Raw genomic sequence first — 14447 nt, 5'->3', positions numbered from 1 at the left:
CTCCACACACTTATCCTAGGGGGCCAGCTCCAAGGGATCTAAAAGTAGTGGGTGGGGCAGATCAGACCAGTATCTCAATTCTGACCACAGGCTTTCTGAGCAGAAGTGTGCAGGCAAATTTCTGCATGACCACTGTGATGAGAAGATTTTGGAACAGCTGGCTTGTGGCCCCTGGAGTTTGGGGAAGCATTTGAGCATCGAAGTGACTGACCCTTTCCCTCCTAGAGAATTCAGAAAGCAGAATGCTGGCTGGAAGACAGCAGACAAGCAGACCTACATTCCATTACTTGTCAGGACAAGAATGCCTGCATCTCCTATAAGCTCAGTGCATCCCATAGAAAGTATTTTGCTATCCTTATAGGATCCTACAAAAAAGTATTTCCTGCCCAAGTAAGAGAAGGAGGTTATTGGATTGGTTACCGTGTGCTGGAGCTGAGTGATAGGTAAAATGCAAATGTCCATTGTCAGAGAGCTGAGGTCCAAAATTGTGGTGGTATGGGGGAGATAGCAGGGTTCTAAAGAGCCTACCAGTATACCCCACAAAGCAGACAGCTCCTGCCAATAACCGAGATATCTATTACTGAGAGAGACTAGAAAAACCCCAGTCAATTCACAATTATTCTAAAATGCAGGGCTAGAGCTAGTGGCAGGCCTGAACTGAGGGGATGGAAGACATTTTGAATTTTATCTGAATTTAGGACAGATTGAAAATTTTAATAACTGAAAATAAATTTCAGTTGTTGAAATTAAATTGTGTTTATAATCGACGGTCTGCAAAATTATGGCCTCCACCTTACCTGTATCAAATCACAGGGTCAAAGATGTGATAACACGGTTGAAGACAAAAAGTAAAAGTGCTTTCTGCTTATATCGGCTTTGAGTTCAGACAATTGAATAAAATCATTACATAAGGATTATAGATAATACACGTTAAATGCCTTCCATAGTACCTGACACACAGAAAATGAGTTTAATAAATATGAGTTACTGTTAGTTTTATTACCATGTGTCTGGCACTGTTAGTTACTTTACTTACATACATTACCTCTAATCCTCCCAATAAATCTACAAGGTAGCTATTGTTATATTTATTTTATAGATGAAAAGAAAGCAGAAACAAAAGTGAAAGAGGCAGTCGTTACCCTGAGAAGCTAAATCTAAGGGAAGCAGAGTAGTACATTGATGGTGCTAATGGCTCAAATAGAGATTGTACAAGGTGGCATCAGAGGCCAACTCAGACCACACTTAGGCTTTACCAAAGGATCTGGTTCCCAAAATAGGAGTCAGTTATCCAGGTTAAAAAGAGGGACAAAATTTCCAAATGATGGGCTCTACAAGAGGTACAGGAAGGGGCGTAGCAAGAGGAGAACAGAGCTGCAGGATGGAGTGACATAATGAAATACATGTAACCCTCCTTGGTCGTTTACCCTGAAGATAGTGTGGAACTAAGGGATGAATTTAAGTAAGGTAGTGATCACTGCCATGTAGGGATCTCTACACAGAACCCAGAAGTATGGTATTGCAATCTGAGAGCCCCTAGTTGCTGAATCAGGCCAATCTGTGAGTTCTCTGACCTCTTAGTATCCCTCATCTGTAAAGCCCGTTAATGTACTTGTCTTTAAATGGAGTAAAGATAACACCTACTTCATGGGACCATACTGAAATGCTGAATTACAAAGTGCTACATAAGTCTTATATTATGAGCTCAAACACTGAAAATACCAGTCAACTCTCCCCAATTTTTCTTAAAATGAACAGTTAATTATATTACCAGTAATTAAATTTCTCCTCTGCATGTTGATACATGTTAGGCATCAAACAAATTTTTAAAAACTCATTATTTGTACTAGTCTAAAAACATTCAGCTGGATTCTTTAAATTTCTGCTTCTACTATACAGTCTAACAAAGGCAAACATAGAAAAATATGGCAGGAAAGTCAGGACAGCTAAGGGCAAAAGCTAACTATGGAGGCTTCACTTGAAGTTCCCAGAGTGGCAATAGTAATTACAGGTTTGGAGCTTGTGGCAATTAGAGCAAATTCTCAAGTGCAGTGCTTCTCTTTCTTCCATAAATCTGCAGTGACTTGGTGACCTAATCCAAGTATCAAAAAAGACCCAACTCTGACAGGATGCCCTCTTCCCTAAGTGGATGTTTGCATTTCTTTGTACAAGTGCCACGAAAAGAGAGAGAGAGGGAGAGACAGTTAAAGTTATCAGGGTGAAATATAATGAGGGCATCTTATGAGGCAGCAGAACGATATAGTGGGAAGAATATGGCATCTTTTCCTAGAATCAGCTCCTCACTACAGCCTCCTAGAAGCGTGGTGAAACTGGCTAACAGACTTAGATCAGAAGGGTGAATGGTCAAGCTCAGGGCCAGCCACAGACCAGCTTACCAAGTGCAGTGTGTGGGATGTCTGAGATTGATCTAACACCACCAAAGGCTGGCCCTGACACCTCTGGCACCTTTCCTAGGTGCAGCTGGGAAAGCCACAGTGCAGAGGCCAAGGGGCTTCATAAACCTAGGACCAGTTGCATCAGGTTCTGATACAAAGAGAGTCAGCCTTGAGAAGAGGGCATGTAAAAGATTCTAGGGAAGAGGTGTCAAGGAATAAAAATACAAGTTATGCAATGATCCAGAACAATGGGACTATTCCTCCCAGGACCTAGGAAGAAGCCCTTCAGAACTGAGGACTGAGAGTAGATGGATGGGGAATCAGTCCCAGTCCTTTTCATTCTAAAATGATCTTTAGATGAAGTAAGAATAATACCGAAGGTTCATTTTTATTGTAACTTTTCTCACATGATTAGATGGTTTTTAAGGATTTCTTTAAAAATAACAGTACATATCTGAAATTTGGCTTATCCAAAAATCCATTTATATGCCTCTTAGAAGTTGATTAAATTTAACTTCTTGCATTTAGTATTTCAATCAGCAATGTTTTTTTTTTATCTTTTAAGAGGCTTGGAACATAAAATTAGCCCAGCATTGTAACAATCAAATTTACTCAATTTTTTCCAAAAATGGCAATTTTAACATATGTAAATGGAGGATTTGATTACTCATATGCATGTAAAATGCTCTAATATATACTCTACATCTAGAGAATTTGAACTATTTGCTTTACTTTCCTGGATTTGGGGGGCAGAAAGAGATGGTAATCATAAAACCTGTGTTTACCCAAGGGATTATGCCACTCTTGCTGTCATCATTATGTCAATGGCCAAAACAAACACTATAAGCATTGTCTCAGTACTAATTTGATGAAGGGTTGGAGGAGAGTTAAGAAAAATTAGAATTTTCTTTGACACCACAGCTTTTGGGTCTGGTTGTTACCAAGCCCCAGTTCCAAGCTGCTCTAAATGATGAGGCTGATGGTGCCATGTTCTTACAAGACCTTCAGTGTCTGGTTTGATTCCTAGGACAGACTGGTACAAGCGGGTAGAGCCCATGGGTAGTGCTTATCCTAGAATTAAAACTCACAGAGTGGGAAAAGATGAAGTTATAAAATGAAAGAGATCGGAAGAAACTCTCAGAAGTATATTGGTCCTTGAAATGTGTATTAGTCTTCATCCAGAGTTCAAAGAATATCTATTATAGAAACAATATTATGCTTTCATGAAAATGCATTTGTCATTGATTAAAATAGAGTCCTATGATAAAAATCTGTGGGACATACTCTACAGGAATTAGAAGAGTGACATGATAGATGAAAATTGAAAATTGTTTCAGGTTCATATAGAGGGCACTGTATAATCATAATGATGAGAGCTTGCATTTGTAAAGGATTTTAGTTTTCAAAGTGCTTTCATACCCATCATCTCTGCTGATCTTTACAACAACCCTGTGAGCTAGGTAGGGCAAGAATTATCATCTCCATTTTAAAGGAAGGGAAACTTTATATCTTTCTCAAATAAGTAATTTTGTATTTAGAATGATTGTACAACATTTCACTCATCTTGATAACTGCACTAGCCTACTGAAAGCACTTACCCATTTATAAAATAAATTTTTAAAATGATAGTGAAAACTAAATAAAATTTATAAGATGGAAATGTTCTAGAAGAAACAGACAAAATTAAAGAGAATAAAATAGTGTGAATATGTATGCAGGTAGGTGGGCCTGGGAAATTATTTTGTATAATATAGTTTAAGTAGTTTCCTTATTTTGGGGGACATTTCCATGTAACTATCTGGCTACCATCTCAAATTTCACGTGTCAAAATTTCACCTTCATCTCTCAATTTTCCTATCTCTAGCTACAGAAGCCCAGTTCATGTCTTTACCCAAATTAGGCAGCTTGGTTCACCTCTTTTTCATTTACCTATCTGAAGTCAATCACCCCATCTTTTTCTTCTTTTAATTCCTGCTGTCTCTACCTAAATCCCAGGTCTTCACTCACTGAATTTCACACTGTACTTCAGTTTATCTGATTTATGATTTTACCTTAGGTACTGCAATATACCATCAGCTTATTCTTTTCCTCACAAATATTCATTAGATCCCTATATTTTTTTCTCTCTAAGGTAAAAAGTACTTTACCTGCCTTTCAGAATCCTTTATTATCAATATACAAATACTACCCGATTTCCAAACACTCTCTTTTCTTTTTTTAATGAGACCTGAGTCCTCTTGCCCCTCCAATGCTTTATGATTTTTCCTTCCTCAAGCCTTCAATGTCTTGCTCCATTCATGCAGAAACCAAAGTTCCCCTGTTTCTTGGACAGATTTCTTCTCTATGCTTCATTCTGCTATCACTTCCATGATCTGGTTCTCTGTAGAAGGCCCTCATTAATGAATACGTACATGATTTATACTTTCTGAAATTCAAGTAGGATCTTAATTATATAATGTCTTATACTGATCCATATTCATTAATCTGTATCTCCAGTTATGCTGAAGGCCTTTGACAGGAGGCAACATGTTTTAATATTCTTCTGATGCCCTAGGGACCAAGCAGTGATAAAGTCATAGGGTTGGCTCATTTTTAATTAATAACTATATTCAAAAGCATAGAAACAAAAGTTTGAAAATAAATGCATTCATTCATGCTAACTATGCATTATGTTAAGTGCTGAGAATATAATGGCAAATAAGAAATACCTGCTGCCACCTTCACTGAGCTTGTGGTCTCCTGCCATGGAGAAACCCAATAAACACCCTCCATGGTGAGTGCTAACTGCCTAACATCATGTAAAGTCACAAAGAAAAATAAGAGAGGAGAGTTGATCAGTATTTATTACAAAAGAAGCTCACAAATGAAATAACACCTTTTGGCTTTATGAAGCTTAAATGGTTGACGAGTATTGCTATTTTCCATATGGCAGGACAGGGACCATAAATGGTTCTACATTATGTGAAATATGAAGATCAGTGAAATGTTTGGCATTTCAAGTTGGAAGCTAGAGGGAAAATGATTTATAATTCAATAGCATATATTTTTATATTCATCAAACACTGTATGCTTAACATCATTCAATTTTTAAATAAAAATGAATAATTAAAACTATCCTAATAAGCATATAAAATAGCTTGAAGAACTTTAAAACTTTGGTTATTCATTAACAGAACAGATAAATTATGTTAATCTCCACCAATTCTTTAAATTTTTACAGTAATATTGAATTTAACTTGCAAATGTTTGATAATCTAAGCCATCATAGAACAATCTGGTAAGCTGATGCATTTTCTTTATGCATCAGTATGTATTATGTACAGATTTTTGTAGACTTAATTAGCAATGTTAAACCATGGGAAAAAATTAAAGACAACCTTAAAAATAACTATTTCAAAAGAGATATATTAGTCATATTTTGATTAAAAAAAAAATTGACTGCAGTAATTTTTTATCCTAGAGCTGGTTTAATGTTGAAAAAGAACATATATTTAATTCCCATCCCAAATGTAAGTATTTTAACCAGCAGATGTTCACTTTTTGACATTCTCATGTATGATATGACCAATCATTACAGAGACAAAAGAGAGAAAATACCTCTAATGCAAAAAAATTAATTTTTGATTATATTAATTTGATCGTATAATTTATTTATAATTTAGAGGCATTCAAAAACCACATTAGACAGAATTTCCAATCATCAGTGAAACTTATGTAATCAACAGACTTTTAATGTTTCAAGAGATGCTTTTAGTTTTTTTCCTATGTACAAATTGATTAATATTTAGAGGGGAGACAGCAAGAAAAAAAGCTACAGCAGTAATGATCAGGTATATAGAAAGAAAATCAAAGAAAAACAGTGTCACAGAAACTAATGAAGACAACTATATCAAGAAGACAGCAGGCCATGTTATACGCATCATGAAGATTCAATTGAATGAAGGATGAAAACAGGTTAATTGACTTAGTAATTAGGTCACAGATAAACTTAGTGCAGTTTGAGAACAGTGCGGGGTGGGGGAGCTGAGGTCCTGAGCACCAAACCTTTTCTATCCCTCCAGTGTATCTGATGTCAGGGAATTCCCCGGCAGTCCAGCAGTTGGGACTCTGCGCTTTCACTGCCGAGGGCCCAGGTTCGATCTCTGATGAGGGAACTAAGATCCCACAAGCCACACACTGGGGCAAAACAAACAAACAAACAAACAAAAAAATCTGATGTCAAATAAAGAAAAGGGTGGACCACCTCGGGTGTAAATGCAGATCGAAGGAATTGCAGGGAACAGGAGCATAAGCACATTTGGAAGCAGAGAATATGGAAGTAGTAGAAAAGAAGAAGCTGTACATCAGAAATGAAATAGGATAAGTAATTGAAGAAGATGGAAAGATGGTGAAACAGAGAGAATGGGGAAGAGTGAGTGTTAAGGACACCTTTTACTTTAAGATAAGAAGGAGTGTTGAGAGAAGGAAGAGATGCACATGTAAATTTCCAAGTGGGGAAGGGGTTGAGGACAAGGTCAAACACTGAGAAATGGGGGGACCTGAAACAAAGTAAAAAATCATACTAACAATTACAGAGAAAAATCATATCAACAATGACAGAGAAATGGGGGGACCTGAAACAAAGTAAAAAAAAACTAATCATACCAACAAATACATTGGTAATTGTTGAAATGAGAATGTAAAAAGAGGATAAAGTAATATTGTCACCAGAGTATGATTCAACACAAGAATATCTACTAAAGTAACATTTAATTTAATAGGTTGAAAAAGGAAAACCATGTACCAATCTCAATAAAAGGAAAAAAACACTGAAAAAAAAAGTCTATTAAATAAAAATATGCTTAGAAAAAAAGTTAAACCTCTTAACTTGATAAAGAATAGCTATCAAAAATGAAAAGTAAACACAATACTTAATGGAAGCATTTTAAAATATTCACATAAAATTAGGAATATAATAAAGAACCATCTGTATAAACTTCTATTAATTTTAAAACTGGTAAGGAAAAGATAAAACTGTATTTGTAAAGTTTGAGGACTAAGGAAACTGCTGCAAAGATGCTGGGTGTTAAAGCAGTCTACAAAATCAATAACATGCCTTTATACCAGAAATAACTGATTTGAAAGAATAAGTGGGGAGATGAAACACCCTTTTACAATAGCAACAAAATAATAAGGTACCCAGAAATGTCCAACAAAAGAGGTGTGAGTTGTCCTTTGGACATTCACAAAATATTGCTGAGAGACTTTAGCAGACCAGAAAAAAAACAGCATGAGATTGTTTGTTGTTGGATGGAGGACACTCATTGCAAATATGCCCTTTGTCTCTGAATTTAACTATAAATTTACATCAATTTCAATCAAAATCTTAGCAAAGTTTCTCACAGAATTAGAGAAACTGACCCTAAAATTTATAAAAAAAACTGCCAAGAAGCAACATTTTTCAATTTTGAAGAAAAGAACAAAGTTAAGGCTCATTCCCTACGAGATACCAAGATTAATTTTAAAACTGTGGCAATAAATAAATAAACATGGTGTATTGAGTTATATAGGGATGGACAAATAGAACACTGGAATAGATTGTAATCCATAGATAGATAGATAGATAGATGATAAGATAGATAAATAGATATTTAGAGAGAGAAATACTCTTTGAAAGTGGTGGTATTACAACTCAATGTTGAGAGAAACACCTTTTTAATAAATGGCTCCTTAACAAGAAGTTATCTCTATGGAAAATGGTAAAGTTAGATCCTGACTACACCTCCTATGGGTACACATATATAACAAATCATTGTGGATTAAAGACTTAGGAATAAATAGTAAAGCTTTAAAATTATGTAAGATATTATAGGAGAATGTGACTTTAGTGAAGAAGGATGCTTAAACACTCTCATTGAGAGTAGAGGGGGCATGCTCACGGCTGTACATTGGGTTTTCTCTTTCTTTTTGGTGATTACCCTGTACCACCTGATCGCTGGGAGTTTTCCTGGCTTCTCTGTTCCTGATATGACTGTTAGAATCGGGGGGGGGGGGCATTTTTGTTTGTTTGTTTGTTTGTTTTTGCTGATTTGGCCTAACCTTCACTTGGTGGCATTGGTGGACCTTCTAAGATCAACCACGTCCTCCAACAGCTCCTTCCAAAGCTGACCAGCCCTCAGCTTCTGTAGGGGGACACCTCATGCAAAGTCATGGGCAACTTGATACAAGTACACTGTTGATGAATGCATATATCATGCCATATACCGCAAAGCAGGTAGAAACATCTTCATCCTGCCAGGCAAATCTGGGGTGGCTACTTTTGACCCTCTCTTCTCTTAAGCATTTTGTGATACCACTTTCCTACTTTGCTTGGGTCCCCACCATTGACGCTGGTCTACCCCAGGCAGCTGCAGTCTTCTCCCAAGTTTATGATGGGAGACGCAAGCACCTGCTGCCTTTCCCTCTCCACTTCTAGGATTTTAAACAGGAAATACATGTAACTTGGCTGCTTGCTTCTCTTTACTTGCACTCTAAAGCAGCAAAAGGAACAAGCTTTCCTATTTTTCTTCCCATGTGATCTAAATTTATCTTACATCATCTGGTCCTCATTCTTAGTGGTAGGAAGCCTCACGGTCCTGTGAACTCAGGTGTAAAGATTATCTTCACCATAGCATGAAAATAACTCTCCAGTGAAGGTCCACCAGGGGTGGTTCTTGATGTAAACCTATGGGTAACAACGGACTAGAGATTACCAAGGAAGAAAATACATTGGTTTATATCTCAGAAATATTATGCTTCTTAAGTATATTTTACAGAAAGAAGTTACAGGGCTCAAAACAGATTGGATGTGAAGAGGGAGGAAGTCTATGAAATAGACATCATTCGTCCCATTTTGCTGATAAATAAACAAAAGCTTTAGAGGAATTAAGTAACCTTCACAACATCAAATGAAGCAAAGCCAGAATTCTAACCTAAGTGCATATTATTTCTACAGTAATAAATTATCTGGGACTTCCCTGGCAGTCCAGTGGTTAAGACTGCACTCCTAATGAAGGGGACTTAGTTCCTGGTCAGGGAACTAAGATCCCCCATGCTGCAAGGTGTGGCCAAAAAAAACCCCCAAAAACAAAAATAAATAAACAAATACATACATACATACATACATAAACGTCTTCCTATTAAAAAAAGAAAATAAATCATCTAATCTTTCAAGAAACATAGAGACTACCAGCACTAAAATTTCATATCATATGATGGAGTAATGGATAAAACACAACTCACTAAACATGCTGTGAAATCAGGTCATTCATGACAATTCTCAATGTAAACCTTCTAGCATTAATCAACCAGTATTACAGCAAATTAAAGGCATATTTTCATATATCTTGAAGGAGAGTACACTGTAGATGAAAATCTTTTAATTAATAAGCTGGCACCTGTGAAGTATTTATATTGTCATTAAATTTATTTCAAGTTGTATTCATTACTAAAGCTGATATCAGGAATATTTATAAACACACTGTCAGAGTAGTATGAATGCTAGGAGGTATTACTCTTTTATTGACAAGCACTTGAATGTATGCACTAACAACTATTGACCTCCCTGTATGTGAATGAAAGTTGTACAATCAGTCAAAGTGACATAAAGCACTGTTTTTAAACCAGTGAAAAACACTTTAATCTAGTCCTAATTTGATCACCTCTCTCACCACTGTTATTATCGATAATTATTACAATTAAATCATCATTAACTAATCCATCAGAGGATTACAAAAATTGTTAAGTATCTTCCCAATGCCTCCTTCAGTGAGATTTCCCAGGGAGGCAATTAGAATTTTGTTTCTTTTATAATGTACTGTTCAAATGTAAATTTCCATATTCCAGACTGAAGCCTGATCTAAATGAGAAAGTGATTTGGGACATATCCACAGAACATGGAGCTAAGTCTGAGAAAACAGGCAACAATTGATAGCAGAATAGGTACTGAGAGAACAGGCAGCTTCCAAGGGCAAAACTGAATTTGAAATGCAAGTTCACAGACCACCAGCTGTTCAATGTATAGGGGCAAACAATAGAAATCCAGAACTAGTACATCTGATCTCGTATGTGGTGAGCACTCAATAAATAGTTTCCTATTTTCATGCTATGAGTTTACCTGAAGCAATAAACTATGATGCCAAATTATCACATGTCATATTACAGCAAACTCAAAGCTGGGTAAGGAGCTTTATTTTCTTCTAGAGAGCAGTGAAAAGAGGCAAATGAACTGTCTCAAGGACAGAAGTTACCATCTCAACATGGCATATCAGTTAGATCTTGTGGGAAACACACGATAATCAAAATTCTAGACTCTGCTCTGTATTCTAAAAAGCTATCATTTATGATTAATGCATTTTGCCCATTTTATAAATAAATAACTCAGCCACAACCATAGTGAGATTTTATGAAGGCCAATTCTCCAGTCTCCCAAACTCATCTATTGTTCTTAGAAGGATGCTGGTGTCTATGCAATTGAATTTTAAATGTACATATATTATATCTTCTTAGATGTCTACAAAGACATGAAATATCATTCCCTTGGAGGTAAAACTATTATGTGAACATCTATTTTTAACTATACTTGTTTCAGGATAATTAAGAACACACAGTTTATCTCTCCAAGCAAGAAATTCTCAAAGTAATGTGTTCTAAAAAGAGACTACTGTATTAAACATTATTTTAAAAGCACCACGTAGGCAGCGTCATTCAGTTAATAATCTTATTGCTTTATTAAATTCTTTAAATAAATCATGGAAAAATATGCACTCACCATTCTCACATTTTATTATTTTCTCTTCAAAGGGTGTACACTGACAGCTTGTTTTAGTCCACCAGGTTGCAAGATTAGAAAATGAAAATCACTAGTCTTTTTGAAGCCTTGATGGATGGCAGTCACATTGCTTAATCAGCCAGGATTCTGGTACATTGACCATTACAAGGTAGTGGATATGTTTTGGCCAAAGACTTCACATTTCACTCTTACACATGTTCAGTCTTTTGTTGAATGATATTATCTTTATAAATTATTTATATCTACTTCAGCAAATTAAGTTGAATGTTCTTTAATGTTTATTACAAAGAGTGGCATTGACATATGTACACTACCAAATGTAAAATAGATAGCTAGTGGGAAGCAGCCGCATAGCACAGGGAGATCAGCTCGGTGCTTCGTGACCACCTAGAGGGGTGGGATAAGGAGGGTGGGAGGGAGATGCAAGAGGGAGGGGATATGGGGATATATGTATACGTATAGCTGATTCACTTTGTTATACAGCAGCAACTAACACAACAATGTAAAACAATTATACTCCAATAAAGATGTTAAAAAACAATCATTAGAATTGAGTTTTTAGTAAAGCATGTGTCATATATTTGCATACCACCATTGCACCTTTAACACCCCTGCCTATGCTCAATTTTCACAAAAATGTGATCAAGTAATTCTCTCTATAGCTTCCTGTTACCGGCTTTAGTGTATTCTATAAAATAGCTTTAGGTCTTTGAATCTGTGAGGCTCAAACTTCCACTGAATTATGCGTAAAATGCCTACTTCACTCTTTCATACAAGAGGTATTTGTTAAATATCACTATGTGCTCTCTTCCAGACTGCAAACAGTAAATTTATGGTATAAACTTTAAGAATCTCACAATGATAAAGAATCATATGGTTCAGATCTGGCTCACAGTGGAAGCTTGGACAATTTGTTTCCACTGTGGTTTCTGGCTATTGTACGTGGGCTGCAGTCAAGATTCTGGATGAAAAAAATAGAAAATGACCCTGTATATCCTGAGCCAAAAATAACCTTAATGGATAGATGATGGGTGGCTCAGAGAATCAATGGGCATGAGGGTGATTTGGGCTTGAAAATGTTCAGAAATCAAAGGAAGCCTGGTGGTTAGAACCGCACTCACGATGACCTCACAAAGACTGTGTTTTTAAACTGCTCTTGGCTCCTTGGCTCCCACGCTCACTAACCTATTGGATCCAAGGAGCCAAGAGGGTGCTGTTGCTGCTGCCACTTGCAGAACAGATTTTAAACTATCCTTTTTTTTTAATGATATATCCAGACTAAATACACACCAGGAGGATGCTTATGATTGACTGAGTGTAGCCCAATGTCCGCCATTCATCTGCCAGAGTTCTCAGAAGGCAAATACCTGGTCTTCCTTTTTCCCTAGTGGTAGATAACAGTAAGAAATGTTCACAAAAATGTGCCCAGGGACGGTTTTTGTTGTTGTGGATACTGGACGTCATCCATTAGCAACCAGGAGGTACCATGTCTCCACTGTTATCTCTCTTCCTCTATATCTTGAAAATCTCTAGCATGGTTTACATATAAATTACTTCAGTTGCTGCCAAGCACTTTAAATACTTTTTGGTTTTTATTTTCTTTTTGGTTTTTATGTTTTTAAAATTCATGTAGAAGACTTAATGCTCTGGCCAGGCTATTCTACTGCTAATCAGAGCTGTTAAGTGTCTTATAAGCTGGCTGCATGCAGTGTCATTATCACCTTTCACAACACTGAATTCTCACTGTGCTTCCTGAGTTCATCAGAATTAAAATTTACCAACTTTACTTTTTTTTCAAGAACGTTGTACATTAAGGCAGACATCTTCAAAGGGTTTACCTTTATGAACAGTTCTCCAAATTGCTGAAGAATCTAAAGTTTTTCTCATCTTTAATGATGTTTTTGTATTCAAAGTGTGTTTATGGGATGGTTTCCCATTCATCTTGATTCAGGGTACTTTTAATGCTGCTTCTGTCTTGTAATGCTGCATCCTCCTGTAAGCCTTGCTTTTCCTCTTGCAGGCTGGCAGAGGACAGTAGAGCAGCCAACACACAAAACTGCTGTTCGTGCATGGCTAAAGACAGTCATGATTTTATAGCATCCTGGGCATTTCACATTCATGAAGTAGGATTTGGGGCTCTGCACCAGGCACTTCTTCTTGTGTTTACTCTTCTATCTTGTAGAGGGATGAAGGAGATCCTTTGCAAGAGGCATCTTCTCATGGGGAAGTCATCATCCCAGAAAGTCTAAGAATTTTTTAATGTTATGAGTCAGTGTTTCAGAATGTAGCCTCCTAAGGACTTTGGATTTTAGTGTCCAGTAAGTTCACTTAAATAAGATGTCAAAAGCTGCCCATATATACATATGAATGATTACTATACATTTGTTTTCCATTTTTCCTGAATTTGAGCTCCAGAGGTCTTACATTGCTCTCTTTTATGATTATGACAGTTGCAGTTATAATCACAAAAAATGTAATACAGAAATATAATAAGGAAGTAATAAGTTTTGAACAGTTTTGTTGTTTTTTGTTTGCTGAAAAGAAAGAGTGAGGGGTATTAAATGTCACTAAATATTTCCACTAAAAATCTCTAAACATCTCCGTCCTAGGATATTGCCCACAGATATGTTTCATGGTGAAGAAAAAAATAGTGTCAATGCCTGTTATCACAAATTTTTTTAACCAGATAATATTAAATACATTAATGTGTTTAGCCCAGCTCCTGGCATGTAATAAACTGAATAAATGGGAATTGAAGAGGTTTCCTTTAACAGGGGAATAGAAGACAGTAGAAATAGAGATTCTGGGAGACTTTTAAGAAGTTAAACATAATGCAAAATCAGTGGGTTTCTGTGAGGAGGCATGAGAGAAATGGATTATGAGGAAAGGGAGTAGCACTCTATTCTATTCAATCTCTATTCTCAACATCACAGACCAGGGTGTGTTTGCCTAATAATTTAATTTTTCAGTAGTAGGACTCTTTGAGGATTTTTTACCCAGAAATAATAATAATAATCTTATTAGTAAGACTCTTTTTCTCTCCTTTCTCTGAAACAAGGCATTTCCACAACCTCTGATAATCTGAGACTTTGTTTTATAAACTCCGATAATCTGATAACCTACTGACCACAGAGCAACCCTAACCTCCTAATTCCCACGAAGTGAATAAAAGGTACTGCCCTCATCCTGCTGCCAGGCTTCTGCCAGTTTGCTCCTTCACAGTGTTGAAAATATTTCTGACC

General features: G+C 36.4%; 1 protein-coding gene and 1 pseudogene across 5 annotated transcripts in view; both read right to left on the bottom strand.

Annotated features, from left to right (window-relative positions):
• Nucleotides 1–14447, bottom strand: part of RALYL (RALY RNA binding protein like) — an 867550-nt gene that overhangs the window by 664883 nt on the left and 188220 nt on the right. The gene's annotated exons all lie outside the window — the stretch shown is intronic.
• LOC133076979 (small ribosomal subunit protein eS27-like) lies at nucleotides 13164–13418 on the bottom strand (annotated as a pseudogene).

Source organism: Eubalaena glacialis, chromosome 17 (genome assembly GCF_028564815.1).
Source record: "Eubalaena glacialis isolate mEubGla1 chromosome 17, mEubGla1.1.hap2.+ XY, whole genome shotgun sequence".
Taxonomy (NCBI): domain Eukaryota; kingdom Metazoa; phylum Chordata; class Mammalia; order Artiodactyla; family Balaenidae; genus Eubalaena; species Eubalaena glacialis.
The sequence above is the reverse complement of the archived record's forward strand: the minus strand, read 5'-3'. Positions and strand labels throughout refer to the sequence as shown.